The following is a 17,293-nucleotide window of genomic DNA, read 5'->3' on the forward strand; positions in this document are numbered from 1 at the left end:
CTTCTCTTAACAGGACATTTTAACATTATACTGCAGTGTACTTTCAGCAAAATAACAGTGACTATACTTGTTAGGTATTTCTAGAAACTGTTAATGTGCTGACTGATCAGCATTTTGCCTCAGTCAGTTAGGAGTGAGTTCGCGTCTTGCGACTTATCTCACAATTTCATAATTTCATAGCACGTGTGCAGAAATGATTAATAACAATATAAACAGATTGAACTGGATTCCTCACAAAACGAAGTTTGAAATGCCCGCGTTCCTCCACCAATTAAATGTAGCCACACTGGGTAATACATTATAGTTAACTCAAATGATATATAAGGAATTTCAATAATTAATCAGGAATATGATTAATATATATCTCATATGACGGTTACATTAAAATTATTGAAGATGATAATAGGTCAATTGTACATATCAATAACTCATTAAAAGGCACTGTAATTTACTCATTAATATGTCAATATTCCATTCTTCACATCAATCATCGTGATACCTTTTTCAGGGAATTAATGCAAATCGAACAGTGGTTGGTCCAGCAAACGACCGTAAGATTAACTTATCAACTTTCAATAAAGTTATCACTTCTTATTTTGGCCATGAAACTATTATCCTGTCCTTATAAAATTTAGGTTACTGAAAAGTAACAAATGAGCTTTTTTGCTAAGATCAAACAATTCATTAACTCGTGATGTGAGCATTTTAGACAGAAGCAATCATGAATATATATTGGATTTTAATAATTTAACTAATAATACATCAAACTGTGATTCACACAGAGTAAATATGCGTAAAACAATACAAACAGTAAAAACAAATACACAACATAACGGATACAGATGAGAGAGAGAGAGAGAGAGAGAGAGAAAGAGGATGAGCGAGAGAGAATGAGAGAGAAATATTTGCGATCACAGAATAATCGCTTAGTATGGCAAAATCACAGACAGTAACCTTTTGAAAGAAAACAAGGAATCAGATCACCTTGAAAAGGTAATAGACACACTTTAAGCAGAATTTAAATCTCTCTAGAAAATAATACTTGTATGTGGTCTCTTTGTGACTCGCAAGCGAGCGTGCGTGTGTCGTTCTTTTGGAGTTGGACATGTTCTCTCGTGTCTTCCGGGGCGAGCAGACTGGCGCGGAGTTTCAAAGGTTCATCGAACTAAATGATTCAGAGTTCATCTCCCTTGTGGGGAGAGGCGAATATGAGAATAAACTTAGTGCAGAAAAGAAAAGGAAAATGGAGATGAAAGCTCCCTAAGGAGCCATGAGAACAGGCTGTCCTCTCAGATGAAGTGTTCGGACAAAAAGCAACAAGAACTTCCTGGGTCAATCCTCTTATGGATTGACTGGTACATGCCTCTGTTTGAGCTAACAACCAATGAACATGCGCGATCTGAGGTGGGAAAAAGTTCCTTTGTCTCTGAGGAAACACCCACTCGCGTGACTTATGGTGTCATCGCAATTCAGCAGTTATATTCTAGCAAGTTGGTAACTCCAGAATAAATATATTTTACAAACTTTTCCTATAGGTGAATAGTTCAGTCACAACATGACGATTACACAGATACCAAAAATGACTTGTAAAGGTAGAAGAAACATAGTTTCATTCATATGCAGAATTGCTCACATTTAAAGTTGATTAACCCACAATAAAATTGCAGATACTCCAATTTGATATGAGAAGACATCTAAGCACAAAAAGGTAATACTCAATACATTTAGAATACATTGAGAAAAGGTACCTTTCTCTTTCTTACAAGAATTCCAGTGAGCTGGGATTTCCTGTTGCTCCGAGTTGGGTCATAAAGTTTTATGACCTGGTCAGGGGTAGGGTTACAAACTCATGACTCTATTTGAGAACATTAATTCCAAAAACATTTCCAAGTTACAAGTCAGCAAATTATAATCCTCACATAACAGGATTAACCAGTTATGCAACACAAAAAACCTATCAAAATACATCTTAGTAATAATTTACATGAAGAGAGTAAAGAAAGGTTTCTGTGTTGTGTAATGTGTGTGTGTGTGTGTGTGTGTGTGTGTGTGTGTGTGTGTGTGTGTGTGTGTGTGTGTGTGTTTAAAGGTGCAGAGAGCTGCTCAAACAGGACTGTGGAATGTCATGCCGTGGGGGTCATAAAGCAATTTAGACCCAGCCATGCTGGCGCCAGGCATTCAGCTTGCAGAGTTTGGTTTATATGCCTGAATTCAAAAGCTAAAAACTTTGGGTTTTAGCCAAGAAAGGTGTATTGTTTTAGATTCAACGAACCATGATTCATTAGTTCAGAACCAATGAATCAATGAACTGCTCATATGTTACAGTTGTCAGTTATAAGCATCAAAAGTAAAAGAAATAAACATTTGAAATATATCAGTCTGTGTGTAATTAATGAATATAATATTAATATTCAAGTTTCACTTCTTGAATGGAATTAGTGAAATAAATCCCCTTTTTAATGATATTCTAATTATATGACCAGCACCTGTATTCCTTACCTGGTCGAGACCTTTCCAACAATGTATTTGGTTTAGTCCTATGACAAGCTTTAATTTCAACATTTCATTGACACAGCCCTGTCCCAGACATAGTTTCAGTGAAGCCTTTGGAGGCCCAACCATCTTTAGAGGCAATGCTATCTGCATTGTGTTTGTTACAGTAGTGAACATATGTATATACCTAATTAAAGTAAAATACTGCCTATTTAAGAGTTTTTACATGGGTCATTAACTTGTGAGTATCTGCATTGGTCTAAAAAGTCAGCTTATTAAGTGTACAAATAGTACTTTCACAGAAAGTTCACAACAGACAATGCCATTCAATTTGGGATTATTACAGTAGTGCACACATTATATATGTATGTACCATACCCAAGTAAAACAAGGACTTTTTATGTATTTTTTCACAAGTCATGAACTTGTGAGCATTTGCATTGGTCTAAAAAGTCAGCCGATTAAGTGTCCAAATGGTACTTTTGGTGGGCAGATGCCAAATCCGGCTGGAAAATGAAATCAGCATCAGCTGATCAGCAGAAGGAAGCATGAAGTGCTCCAAAATTTCTCTGTAAACAAGTGCAGTGACTTTGGTTTTCAAAAAACATAATGGACCAACACCAGCAGATGACATTGCACCCCAAATCATCACAGACTGTGGAAACTTAACACTGGACTTCAAGTAACTAGGGCTATGAGCTTCTCCACCCTTCCTCCAGACTCTAGGACCTTGGTTTCCAAATTAAATACAAATCTTGCTCTCATCTGAAAAGAGGACTTTGGACAACTGGGCAACAGTCCAGTTCTTGTTCTCCTTAGCCCAGGTAAGACGCCTCTGATGTTGTCTGTGGTTCAGCAAATTGTGTGTGGTGGCTCTTGATGCCTTGACACCAGCCTCAGTCCATTCCTTGTGAAGTTCACTCAGATTCCTGAATCTATTTTGCTTGACAATCCTCTTAAGGCTACGGTTCTCTCGTTTGGTTGTGCACCTTTTTCTTCAACACTTTTTCCTTCCACTCAACTTTCTGTTAACATGCTTGGATACAGCACTCTTTGAACAGTCAGCTTCTTTGACAATGAATATTTGTGGCTTTTTATGTCAATGATTGTCTTCCGGACAACTATCAGATCAGCAGTCATCACTTTCATAGGAAGTTCACACAACAGGCAATGCCATCAAAACTGTATTACAGTAGTGCACACATATATGCATAAAGACAAAGAGATGTCCCCGAAAGTGGATTTATGAAAAGAATAACAGAAAAGTGTCTATGGTTTAAGTTCCTTTTGATGGTGTGTTCAACAAAGATGCAGAAATAACAAACGGTATATAGATTTTTATTGCATACATAGCCAACATATATATATATATATATATATATATATATATATATATATATATATATATATATATATATATATATATATAATATGGAAACACTGAAGTACATCAGAATCATAATTGGTAATAGGAAATAACCTTCCAATGTACTTCATCATATTGTTAACATGCAAAAATAGCAATGATTTCTAGGAGCACTAAGGAGTTTTGGGCTGATACTACTAAGCTCACTACCAAAATGCATGAAAAAAACTCAAACACAAAGTTAAATTGGCACTGGCTGAAACTGCTTCTGCCCAATATAATTTATTAGAGTAATAGGTTAATGAATACATGAAAATCAAAAAAATCCTTTGTAATAACATGTGAAAGACTTAAAGTTAAGTTTAACTTAAAATTACCGTTATTAATTCAGTCTGGAAATCTGGAAAAACAGCAGCTTTTGTTGTTGTCAAAAAAATAATAATAATAAAAATAAAAGACAATCAAGTTCATAATAATAGTACAATTTTAGTCTTTGCAAATTTCTTCTTTCATTTTTCTAATTTAAGAATGAAGGCAGGTAAATATTTATAAATAAAAGACTAGATTATAGAATTGGCATTCTATAAAATCACTGGAATAAAAAAAAAAAAAGCAAAAAATTAAAAATAAATAAAAAAAACCTACCCATAAACTGAACAATTCTAGCATATGCCCAGGATTTCCATGATCAATATGTTCCTGTAGATATATTGGCCTTGATTATCTAAGCTATGGGTGGAAGCACTTGTTAGCTTTGGTTTAAAATTCAAAAATTCTAAGTACACTATTTTCCAAAAGTTGGGTTAGAAATGACATCCCCTTTATACTGTAAATCACTTCATGGCAACTGCTGTTTAATATAAAGAAAAGTCAAGTTTATTTTGTTCAAATTATCAGTGCCTCTGTGTTGTCCTCAACGTCCCCCATAACGACTATACTGCTGTATGCATTTACAGCCAGATTGTGTTGACATCTGAATAACACGTCCAGCTGAGAAGACTGTTGAGCCCATGTGTAGCATCCTCTCAAGTCAGCCAAAATGGTAGAGGAACTGTTAAAAACAAGACAATGTCAAATATCTATAAATATTCTACAACCCTGCTTTTGCAACATCAAAATTACCTTTTAATTATCATTAAACATTAAAAAACAATATGCAGCTTTAACATTGTGCACGCTGATGCTGAATAGCTAGCCAAATCAGAACTCAAAGTTCTACGTTGTACTGTACATAGTGAAGGTCCATGTCAAAATCAATCAACAGTGCAGTACATAATATAAATAAAATATTTGAGGAATTTGGAGACATCTCAGTGTTAAGAGAACAAGGTCGGAAACCATTGCTGAATGTGTGTGACCTTCGAACTCTTAGGCAACAATGACAAGTCACTTTTATTTATATAGCGCTTTAAACAAAAAATACATTGCGTCAAAGCATCTGAACAACATTCATTAGGAAAGCAGTGTCAATAATGCAAAAATGATAGTTAAAGGCAGTTCATCATTGAATTCAGTGATGTCATCTCTGTTCAGTTAAATAGTGTCTGTGCATTTATTTGCAATCAAGTCAACGATATCGCTGTAGATGAAGTGACCCCAACTAAGCAAGCCAGAGGCGACAGCGGCAAGGAACCGAAACTCCATCGGTGACAGAATGCAGAAAAAAACCTTGGGAAAAACCAGGCTCAGTTGGGGGGGGGGGCAGTTCTCCTCTGACCAGACGAAACCAGCAGTTCAATTCCAGACTGCAGCAAAGTCAGATTGTGCAGAAGAATCATCTGTTTCCTGTGGTCTTGTCCCGGTGGTCGTCTATGAGACAAGGTCTTTACAGGGGATCTGTATCTGGGGCTCTAGTTGTCCTGGTCTCCGCTGTCTTTCAGGGATGTAGAGGTCCTTTCTAGGTGCTGATCCACCATCTGGTCTGGATACGTACTGGATCCGGGTGACTGCAGTGACCCTCTGATCTGGATACAAACTGGATCTGGTGGCTACGGTGACCTCGGAATAAGAGAGAAACAGACTAATATTAGCGTAGATGCCATTCTTCTAATGATGTAGCAAGTACATAGGGTGTTATGTGAAGTGTTCCTGGTTCCGGTTTACCTAATTAATGCAGCCTAAAAATCCTTTAACGGATTTGAAAATTAAAAGCATATTAGTATGTTATGTGTAAGCCAGGTTAAAGAGATGGGTCTTTAATCTAGATTTAAACTGCAAGAGTGTGTCTGCCTCCCAAACAATGTTAGGTAGGTTATTCCAGAGTTTAGGCGGCAAATAGGAAAAGGATCTGCCGCCCGCAGTTGATTTTGATATTCTAGGTATTATCAAATTGCCTGAGTTTTGAGAACGTAGCGGACGTAGAGGTTTATAATGTTAAAGGAGCTCATTCAAATACTGAGGTGCTAAACCATTCAGGGCTTTATAAGTAATAAGCAATATTTTAAAAATCTATACGATGTTTGATAAGGAGCCTGTGCAGTGTTGACAGGACCGGGCTAATATGGTCATACTTCCTGGTTCTAGTAAGAACTCTTTGCTGCTGCATTTTGGACTAGCTGTAGTTTGTTTACTAAGCGTGCAGAACAACCACCCAATAAAGCATTACAATAATCTAACCTTGAGGTCATAAATGCATGGATTAACATTTCTGCATTTGACATTGAGAGCATAGGCCATAATTTAGATATATTTTTGAGATGGAAAAGTGCAGTTTTACAAATGCTAGAAACGTGGCTTTCTAAGGAAAGATTGCTATCAAATAGCACACCTAGGTTCCTAACTGATGACGAAGAATTGACAGCAACCATCAAGTCTTAGACAGTGTTCTAGGTTATCACATGCAGAGTTTTTAGGTCCTATAATTAACACCTCTGTTCTTTCAGAATTGAGCAGTAAGAAATTACTCGTCATCCAGTTTTTTATATCGACTGTGCATTCCATTAGTTTTTCAAATTGGTGTGTTTCACCGGGCCGTGAAGAAATATAGAGCTGAGTATCATCAGCATAACAGTGAAAGCTAACACCATGTTTCCTGATGATATCTCCCAAGGGTAACATATAAAGCGTGAAGAGTAGCGGCCCTAGGACTGAGCCTTGAGGTACTCCATACTGCATTTGTGATCAATATGATACATCTTCATTCACTGCTACGAACTGATGGCGGTCATATAAGTACGATTTAAACCATGCTAATGCACTTCCATTAATGCCAACAAAGTGTTCAAGTCTATGCAAAAGAATGTTGTGGTCAACTGTGTCAATCGCAGCACTAAGATCCAATAAAACTAATAGAGAAATACACCCACGATCAGATGATAAGAGCAGATCATTTGTAACTCTAAGGAGAGCAGTCCCAGTACTATGATACGGTCTAAATCCTGACTGGAAATCCTCACATATACCATTTTTCTCTAAGAAGTAATATAATTGTGAGGATACCACCTTTTCTAGTATCTTGGACAGAAAAGGGAGATTCGAGATTAACTAGTTATTTGAGGTTTAAGTTGTGGTTTTTTGATGAGAGGCTTAATAACACCAGTTTGAAGGTTTTGGGGACATATCCTAATGACAATGAGGAATTAATAATAGTCAGAAGAGGATCTATGACTTCTGGAAGCACCTCTTTTAGGAGCTTAGATGGTATAGGGTCTAACATGTTGTTGGTTTAGATAACTTAACAAGTTTATACAATTTTTCCTCTCCTATAGTAGAGAATGAGTGGAACTGTTCCTCAGGGGGTCTATAGTGCACTGTCTGATGCAATACTGTAGCTGACGGCTGAATGGTTGCAATTTTATCTCTAATAGTATCGATTTTAGAAGTAAAGTAGTTCATAAAGTCATTACTGCTGTGGTGCTGGGAAATGTCAACACTTGTTGAGGCTTTATTTTTCGTTAATTTAACCACTGTATTGAATAAATACCTGGGGTTATGTTTGTTTTCTTCTAAAAGAGAAGAAAAGTAATCGGATCTAGCAGTTTTTAATGCTTTTCTGTAGGATAGGTTACTTTCCTGCCAAGCAATACGAAATACCTCTAGTTTCGTTTTCCTCCAGCTACGCTCCATTTTTCGGGCTGCTCTCTTTAGGGTGTGAGTATGCTCATTATACCATGGTGTCAAACTGTTTTCATTAACCTTCCTTATGCGTAGAGGAGCAACTGTATTTAAAGTGCTATAAAAGAGAGAGTCCATAGTTTTTGTTACATCATCATTTTGGATATGCTAAGGAATTTAGATACATCAGGAAGATAACTTAAAAAGCAGTCTTTTGTGTTAGAAGTGATGGTTCTTCCATACTTGTAACAAGAAGTAGAATTTACAATTTTGGCTATATGAAGTTTGTACAAAACTAAATAATGATCTGAGATATCATCACTTGGCTGCATAATTTCAACACTATCAACATCAATTCCATGTGACAGTATTAAATATAGAGTATGATTTCGACAATGAGTAGGTCCTGAAACGTGTTGTCTAACCCCAATAGAGTTCAGAATGTCTATAAATGCTGATCCCAATGCATCTTTTTCATTATCAACATGGATATTAAAATCACCAACTATTAAAATTTTATCTGCAGCCAGAACTAACTCGGATGTAAAATCACCAAACTCTTTAATAAAGTCTGTATGGTGCCCTGGTTGCCTGTATACAGTAGCCAGTACAAACATAACAGGGGATTTATCATTAACATTTGTTTCTCTGGATAATGTTATATGAAGCACCATTACTTCAAACGAGTTATACTTGAAGCCTGCCCTCTGAGAAATCCTGAAAACGTTGTTATAAATTGAAGCAACACCTCCCCCTTTGCCTTTTAGACGCGGCTCATGTTTATAACAGTAATCTTGGGGGGTGGACTCATTTAAAATAATGTAATCATCAGGTTTTAGCCAGGTTTCTGTCAAACAGAGCACATCCATATTATGATCAGTGATCATATTATTTACAAAAAGTGTTTTCGTAGAAAGGGATCTGATATTCAATAAGCCAAGCTTTATCATTTGTTTATCCATATTGCATCTGTTTTTTATTTGTTGAACCTCAATTAAATTGTTAATCTTAACTTGGTTTGGACGTTTTTTGTATTTTCTAGTTCGGGCAACAGACACAGTCTCTATAGTGTGATATCTAGGTGAAAAAGTCTCTATGTGCTGAGAATAAGCTGACCTCTGTGACGTGAGGCAGCTAGCAGACAGTCAGTTTTTGCCAGTCTGTCTGCTTCCTGACCTGGGCCACAGTTAGTCAAGTATAAACACTAAGACTATTTGCCATATTTCTAAAGAGAAGAGTGTAGCCACCCCAGGAGGGATGAAGACCATCTCTTTTCAACAGGTCAGGTCTGCCCCAAAAGCTCGTCCAATTGTCTATGAAACCTATGTTATTCTGTGGGAACCACTTAGACATCCAACCATTGAGTGATGACAATCTGATATGCATCTCGTCACCACGGTAAGCAGGGAGGGGACCAGAGCATATTACAGTGTCTGACATCATGCTTGCAAGTTCACACACCTCTTTAATGTTATTTTTAGTGATCTCCGACTGGTATAACATAATTAGCGCCGGCATGAATAACAATCTTACTGTATTTACGTTTAGCATTAGCCAGCACTTTTAAATTTGCCAAGATGTCAGGCACTCTGGCTCCCGGTAAACATTTGACTATGGTGGCTGGTGTCTCTATATTCACGTTCCGTACAATGGAATCACCAATAACTAGAGCACTTTCATTAGGTTTCTCAGTGGGTGCATCACTGAGTAGGGAGAACCTGTTTAATGTTTTGATCGGAACAGAAGAGCGGTGTTTTGACCCACGACTACGCTGCCTCACTGTCACTCAGTTGCCCTGCTGCAGGGGCTCTGTTGCCGGAACCGAACAATGTACAGGAATCCCTGAGCTAGACGCATCCAAAGCCGTATCTAGAGCCCTAACATTCTTACTGTCCTCAATTAAATTTTGGAATGCGTGTCTCTAATTCTGAAATCTTCTCTGTCAGCCTAACTATTTCCCTGCATTTATCACATGTGAATCCCTCATCTGCGACAGAGATAGATAAACTGTACATGTGGCAAGAGGTGCAAATAACAGTAGCAGGAGAAGCCATTACTCACCGTGCTTGATGAAATATTCTTACTGCGGTTGTTTGATGAACTTGTGAAAAACTGGAGCGAGAGAGGAGAGGAGAAAAGAAAACAGCGATAGGTTCGAATGAAAACGCTAATGACAGGCTAACGAGTGCTAACGCTTTGCAGGTGTACTGCACTCACGGATATAAAATAAAAGTGAACGATCAAAATTAATCTGATAAGATTGATCTATAATATCAGAAATATGGTGTGAATTAAGTTATATTTTATCACTTTAAAAAACAGAAAGTGATAGTAAGATAAAGATTCTAGAGAAAAAAAATAAATAAATAAAAACAGCTACACGGAGCTACGATTAGCTACAGAAGGCCAACAGGAAGTAGAGAAAACACTGTCCAACAGCGACACCCGCAGTCAGGCGGGTGTCTAATGTCTAAGAAATCGTCATGCTTCTGTGCCAAATATAGCCACAAGGGCAACTGTTTTTTTTCTGAGGCACGTCTTTGTAGTGATAGCTTTTTTTCTGTAGAATAGTTCCAAGATATCATACAAGTCACAGTAAACTGGGTGGAAAGCTTGTGAAATTGTCATAGTCAAGCATTCAATTTGTAATTACTACAACAGAATAACATGGTGCTGATATAATTTTCCCTTTTTATGCCCCACAGTAAGTATTCAATAGTCATTTTCTCCTGACAAAAAGTCAGGAGAAGGTCAACTTCATAATAAACACAAAACTACTTCATGTCAGATTATGATTATTATTTTCTTACCATCTACCCATTCTCTCATTTCCAGGTGAAGATGAGCTTTCAGGGTTTCCAGGTCCCAAAGTGAATATGTATAGCTTTAGAAATCTAAAATGCTAAATTATTATTAGTGTATAATCCACTATTTGATATTCATAATACAGGCAATTCTGTAAAATCCTGTTCAACTTGTGTAGAACAAGTAACATTTGTTTTTTTGAAAAAGAAACCGGTCTCTTCCAACATATTTCTACTTATGTGTAATTATATGCCAATATTAAATCAATTTGATGCTTTGAAAGCATAATTATCTGCATAACTAATGAATAAAAGATCAAAATATACAACTACTAAGGCCATGGTTACTTTCGGTCTTCTATCAAAAAAAAAACCCCAAGATAATCATAATGACGTTGCTGTGCACATCTACACGGCATGCCAACTACTGTTCCGCTTCTTGCCCTAGGGTTGAACCAACACCATTGTGATGTTTTCCGCTCAATATCATCTGGACAGAGGGACAGAAACCTGAACATCACGGGCATAGAGTTGTAACGGAGGCGACGAGAAGCGAGAGGTGCGGATCCATATGCAACCTTTTATTGGAGAGCTCCATGTTTTAATAGCAAACGATGTGCAAATCCAGCGTCGACTTGGTCCTTGTTTATAAAACATTTGTCACTCAAATGACCAGAACACACAAATGCACTTGATACACTACATTGCTGCCCCGGAAAAACAAACTGGATCCACTGTTCATGTAACGCTGGGTTCTTGGTGAAGCTGAACACACTCCTCACATCCAAAAATGCACTTATTTGGAGGTATTCTCGAACAAATCCTATGCAGCTCTGCCGACGATTTTGAAGCACGTTGATGTGTGTGGTCTCGCTCTCCTCTGGTCAATGTGTGTGGGCGGGCGCTCTTTTCTGGAAGAAATTCTCATATAAGGACTTCCGTTCTCACCTACGTCATTAGGTCCACGATCAAAAAGAAAAAAAAAAGCTGAAACTTGTACCAACCCGGAAGTAAGATTCTCAGCACAAAAATTCTCAGTCATTCTTCTAAATTATTATTTTTTTTACATTTACCATGTTTGGCATGAGAATCCATCTCTTTAACACTGTGAACAACTCTGAATACACGAAACACCATTGAACCCCCCCTTTAATCAAAAGTATAGCGTCACTTCTGGCAGGCACGTCAGTACAGCTCGCATCAGCTGACATTCAGCTGATTTCAGATTAGACCACATCTTTCAAATACACCTTCCAGCATTCAGAAGCTGCTTGATCTTCATCAGCTGACATTCATCTGATTTCAGATTAGACTGCATCTTTCAAATACACCTTCCAGCATCCAGAAGCTGCTTGATCACCGCGCTGCGCTAGTTTTACCCACCTCCATCCCTTCCATTATTTTGCTAAACTGTTCTGGTTCCTGGGGGAGATTTGTATCATTGTGCTCCCTGCTTTGTCAAGGCATGACTGGTTGAATGAGCCGGGAGTTTTGCATAGAACAGTTCCATACCGCCAACTTAATAGCTAAATTGCTATTGCTTATTACTATCATTTCAATTGTTTTAATGCTAACGTTCTTTGTTATTATTAATAAATATTTGACGATAGTGGTCTGACAGAAATGTTTTGAAATGTAAATGTAAAGACTTTTTCTTCATATTTGATGGTTGGTAACAGAGTATTAACAGGGTAGCAGTCTACATATGAGCAATACACTATGCCAATTTCTTTTCAGTTTTTGTAAAGTAAACTTTGTTGTAAAACTGGTTAAATAAGTGCTCACTGCAGACTATTGTTCTCCAGACATTCAGTTCTAGAGTTGAGTGCAAAACCATGCAGACATTTTCTAAAGCAGTCTTATTCATTATTATTATGTATTCATTGTAGAATCAATAATTGTCACACACCTGGACTCATTTTGTGTGTTTTTGCCCCTGTGACCCAGTTTCTGTCTTCCGTGTCTGGTTTGATTATTTTCCAGGTGTGTCTCTTCATTTCCCCATGTGTTCCATGTCCCTGTTAATTTAGTCATGCCATCCACCTGTGTTTCCCCAATTATCCCTTCTATAAAAGCCTTGTCCTTTCAGTTCTGTTTTGTCGGGTCTACTCGTCTAAATGTCAACTTGTCTACTTGTCACCTGTTACTTGCCACTTGCCTCTTGCCACCTGTTATTTACGACTTACCTTGTTTATGTTTTATTTAATAAATCCTTGTTTCGTTTATCCCTCGGCTCCGTGTTCCTTCCAGCAGCATAAGCCGTGACAGAAGACCCGACCTGAAAAAGTTAAAAACTGCGTGTTTTCCCTCCGTTTTGTTTTCCGTTTTTTTTTCACAGTCTTTTTTCTTTCCGTAGTGTTTCATGGATCCCCTCTATCGCCCCGAATACCTCCTCCTCCTGCTGGAGCAGGAGGGACTGTCTCTCGAGGACCATACCAGACGGTTTCTCTGGCTAGCTAATGCCACCAGCTACCCGGACCACGCGCTGGACCCTAGGTGCAGAGCGTTGTCGCCCGAAGATGGTCCTCGGGAGGATTTCGCCGCATTTATAGAGTGGAATCTGGTGAGAAATGGGTCCCCTCTCACGGTCGGCCCAATGGAGGATCTCGCCAGGTCCACTCTGGACCCAGAGCCCAGCCTACAATCTCCCCACGGTACGAGGCATAAGCCCGAGCCCACCGATGACGGAGAGCCAGAGAGCATCCCGTCAGACCAGGTGCGAGAGCCGGCGACACTGCCCACCACGAGGGAGCAAAATATGGAGCGCCAAATGGGTCAAAATGAGGGGGGTTCCAATTCACCTATGCCAGATCCTCTGTTAAGCCCAGGAAGGGCTCCTGATCTTCCGTTAAGCCCAGGACGGGCTCCTGATCCTCCTGTAAGCCCAGGATGGGCTCCTGATCCTCTGTTAAGCCCAGGAAGGGCTCCTGATTCCCCGTTAAGCCCAGGACGGGCTCCTGTTCCCCCGTTAAGCCCAGGACGGGCTCCTGATCCTCCTGTAAGCCCAGGACGGGCTCCTGATCCTCTGTTAAGCCCAGGAAGGGCTCCTGATTCCCCGTTAAGCCCAGGACGGGCTCCTGTTCCCCCGTTAAGCCCAGGACGGGCTCCTGATCCTCCTTTAAGCCCAGGACGGGCTCCTGATCCTCCGTTAAGCCCAGGACGGGCTCCTGATTCCCCGTTAAGCCCAGGACGGGCTCCTGTTCCCCCGTTAAGCCCAGGACGGGCTCCTGTTCCCCCGTTAAGCCCAGGACGGGCTCCTGATCTTCCGTTAAGCCCAGGACGGGCTCCTGATCTTCCGTTAAGCCCAGGACGGGCTCCTGATCCCCCGTTAAGCCGAGGACGGGCTCCTGATCCCCCGTTAAGCCGAGGACGGGCTCCTGATCCTCCTTTAAGCCCAGGACGGGCTCCTGATCCCCCGTTAAGCCAAGGACGGGCTCCTGAACCCCCGTTAAGCCCAGGACGGGCTCCTGAACCCCCGTTAAGCCCAAGACGGGCTCCTGATCCTCCGTTAAGCCCAGGACGGGCTCCTGATCCTCCGTTAAGCCCAGGAAGGGCTCCAGCCCCAGAGCTTACTCCAATACCTGCTCCTCCAAAATTCCCACCCTCCCACCCACTCCTGCCTCCTCCTCCTCCGCTGTCGTCTGGCAGCCCCTCTGCTCGCCCTCAGCCTACCATCATTGTGGTGCGAGCTCAGCGGGACCGCCATCCTCCAGCGACGCCTTGGTCGGCGTCTCCCTCACCTCCGCCTCCAGCCTCTGAGGCCTGGACTCCGCCTCGGCCCGTTGACCCGTCGGCTCCACCATGGCTCCTAGCTCCTTCCTCTCTGCCGTGGCCCGGCAGTCCGCAGGCTCTGCCTGGCTCCCTCGTCCCTCCGGCTCCGCCTTGGTCTGGCGTCGTCCTTCCTATGCCTCGGGACTCCACTCCTCCGGCTTTGCCTCATCCCTCCGTCCCTCCGGCTCCGTCAGGCTCCTTCATCCCCTCGGCTACACCTCAGTCCTCGGTCACTCTGGCCTCACCGCGGCCTTCCGGATCCACATCGCCGCGTCAGTCACCAGAGCCATCTGTTCCGCCTAGGACCTCCGGCTCCTCCCCGTCACCCTGGCTCTTCGGCTCTCCGTCTCCGCCTCGGGCTCCTCCTCCACTTGCTCCGTTGCCGTGGGTCGAGTCCCTGGAGTCAGTGACCATTCCTCCTCCATGGCTCCTTCCACCGTCGGCCCCACCTTGGGCCGTTATGGCTGTGGCCTGGGTCCTGCTGGGTACCTCCTGCTTCACATCCTTCCTGTCTCCTCCCTGGCTCCTCCCTCCGTCATCTCCTCCCTGGCTCCTTCCTCTGTAGTCCCTGTCTGCTGGCCCCCTCCTGGGAGGCTGTCCTCCACCGGAACCTCCTCCCAAGTTCCCACCCACGCCTCCCTTTGTTGTTTCTACGGTGCGAGGACGCACCTACCGGGAGGGGGGAGTACTGTCACACACCTGGACTCATTTTGTGTGTTTTTGCCCCTGTGACCCAGTTTCTGTCTTCCGTGTCTGGTTTGATTAGTTTCCAGGTGTGTCTCTTCATTTCCCCATGTGTTCCATGTCCCTGTTAATTTAGTCATGCCATCCACCTGTGTTTCCCCAATTATCCCTTCTATAAAAGCCTTGTCCTTTCAGTTCTGTTTTGTCGGGTCTACTCGTCTAAATGTCAACTTGTCTACTTGTCACCTGTTACTTGCCACTTGCCTCTTGCCACCTGTTATTTACGACTTACCTTGTTTATGTTTTATTTAATAAATCCTTGTTTCGTTTATCCCTCGGCTCCGTGTTCCTTCCAGCAGCATAAGCCGTGACAATAATAATGAGTGAATGCCAGTACATTGATATGAAGTAAGACAAAAACTATGAAAAACTATTAGAAAGACAAACCTCTCTCACTCTTCTTTTCAAATCCTTGGAGTAATTAAGTTGTTTTGACTCGCTCTCCTACAGCATTCTGGACACTCAACTGAAAGATAGGCAATACAACAATGAAATAAGTATATCAATATACCAGTTCAGTTTAGACAATATTCCAAACAGTGACTGCAGAATGTAGTGTAGATGATACATCATGTAATTTTAAGTTGAGAAAATGTACTCAATGCTTTTTTTGTGTTCATCTCGCTGGCTCCCCGTTGTTGAGCCAAAAAACATTATTTACCACTTAATTTACAAAATAATATTATCCAAAGGGTGTTCAGTGTTCACGCAGTAATGTCACCTCTCGCGACAACATAAACGTGCATGCATCGTGATGCTCTCGTGAACACTTGCGCATGTGCATTGAGTCAATGCCTGAGTCTGAACACAACATGCATGCACCGTAAACCTCTTGTGAACGCGTTTTGCAGATCAGTATTTTTGTAAGTAAAGTGGTAAATTATGTGTTTTTTTTTGTTTTTTTTTTGCACAGACAAATCACATCACTTAATAAAATTGAGTTTAAGCCACTGGAGTTACATGGAGTACTTACATTTTCTTTTCTCATACCTTTCTGGACCTTTGCAGTTGCGTTGGATCTCTATGGAGAGACAGAAACCTCACAGACTTCATTAAAAATAACTTAATTTGTGTTCTGAAGATGAATAAATGTCTTACGGATGTGGACCAAAACAAAGTTGAGTAATAAATGACAGAATTTTTGGGCAAACTAACCCTTTAATACATGTCAACTAACTAATCATTTAAAATATAGTATCTTTGCCTTAGTTGTACTTCACCTTTATTCTGATCTCGGAAGCTAAGCAGGTTTAGGCCTGGTTAGTACTTGGATGAGAGACTGCCTGGGAAAACCAGGTGCTGTAAACTTTTGGGTTTTCTTCACTAATTATCTAATAATCTTGATAAAAAAAAGGATATGCATATCTCATCTGACCTCGGATGCTGAGCAGGCTTGGGCCTGGTTAGTACTTGGATGGGCTTTAAGCTTTTGTTTTTTTTTTACTACTTTTATAATGCACTGGCAATTACCTTGGCTGATCTTTAAATAGCCCTCTCTTTGCAGCCAAGCCTCGCTTACGGCCATACCAACCTGGTTATACCCTGTCTCATCTGATCTTGGAAGCCAAGCAGGTTTGGGCTTGGTTAGTAATTGGATGGGAGACCGCCTGAGAATACCAGGTGCTGTAAGCTTTTTGGTTTTCTTCACTAATAACTTGTTTACTATATTTCTTAAAATATAAAAAAAATATGTTTATTTTCCTTCTCCTCTGTTGGTGCATGTACATTCACTAAAATCAGTTTACTTCCACCACCATACATTTCCCCATCATATCTTTATACACTACTTGCAATAAAAACATATTTTCTCAATAAAAATGCCCTCACAATCTCTTTCAAATAATAATAAATAAATTTAAAAAAAAATTCCCCCCACTGTAATAATTCCAATGGTTTGGCCAAAACATCATAGTGTTTCATTCAACATTTCTTTCAGATTAATTTACAACAAAGCTGAGTAAAAAAGAATTAAAGTTTTAGCAGTGTAACAGTTCAAATGAAAACACCGCAGTTTAAAAATAAAATATGGAACCATTACATTGTGAAAACTCCTGAAAACGCC

General features: G+C 40.5%; 1 non-coding gene across 1 annotated transcript; it reads left to right on the forward strand.

The window, feature by feature from the left end:
* The first annotated feature begins 16,744 nt into the window (after positions 1 to 16,744).
* Positions 16,745 to 16,863, forward strand: LOC132105220 (5S ribosomal RNA). Its single transcript, XR_009423922.1, has one exon. It is a non-coding gene; the product is annotated as a 5S ribosomal RNA (ribosomal RNA).
* The last annotated feature ends 430 nt before the right edge of the window (positions 16,864 to 17,293 follow it).

Source organism: Carassius carassius, chromosome 25 (assembly GCF_963082965.1).
Source record: "Carassius carassius chromosome 25, fCarCar2.1, whole genome shotgun sequence".
Classification (NCBI taxonomy): domain Eukaryota; kingdom Metazoa; phylum Chordata; class Actinopteri; order Cypriniformes; family Cyprinidae; genus Carassius; species Carassius carassius.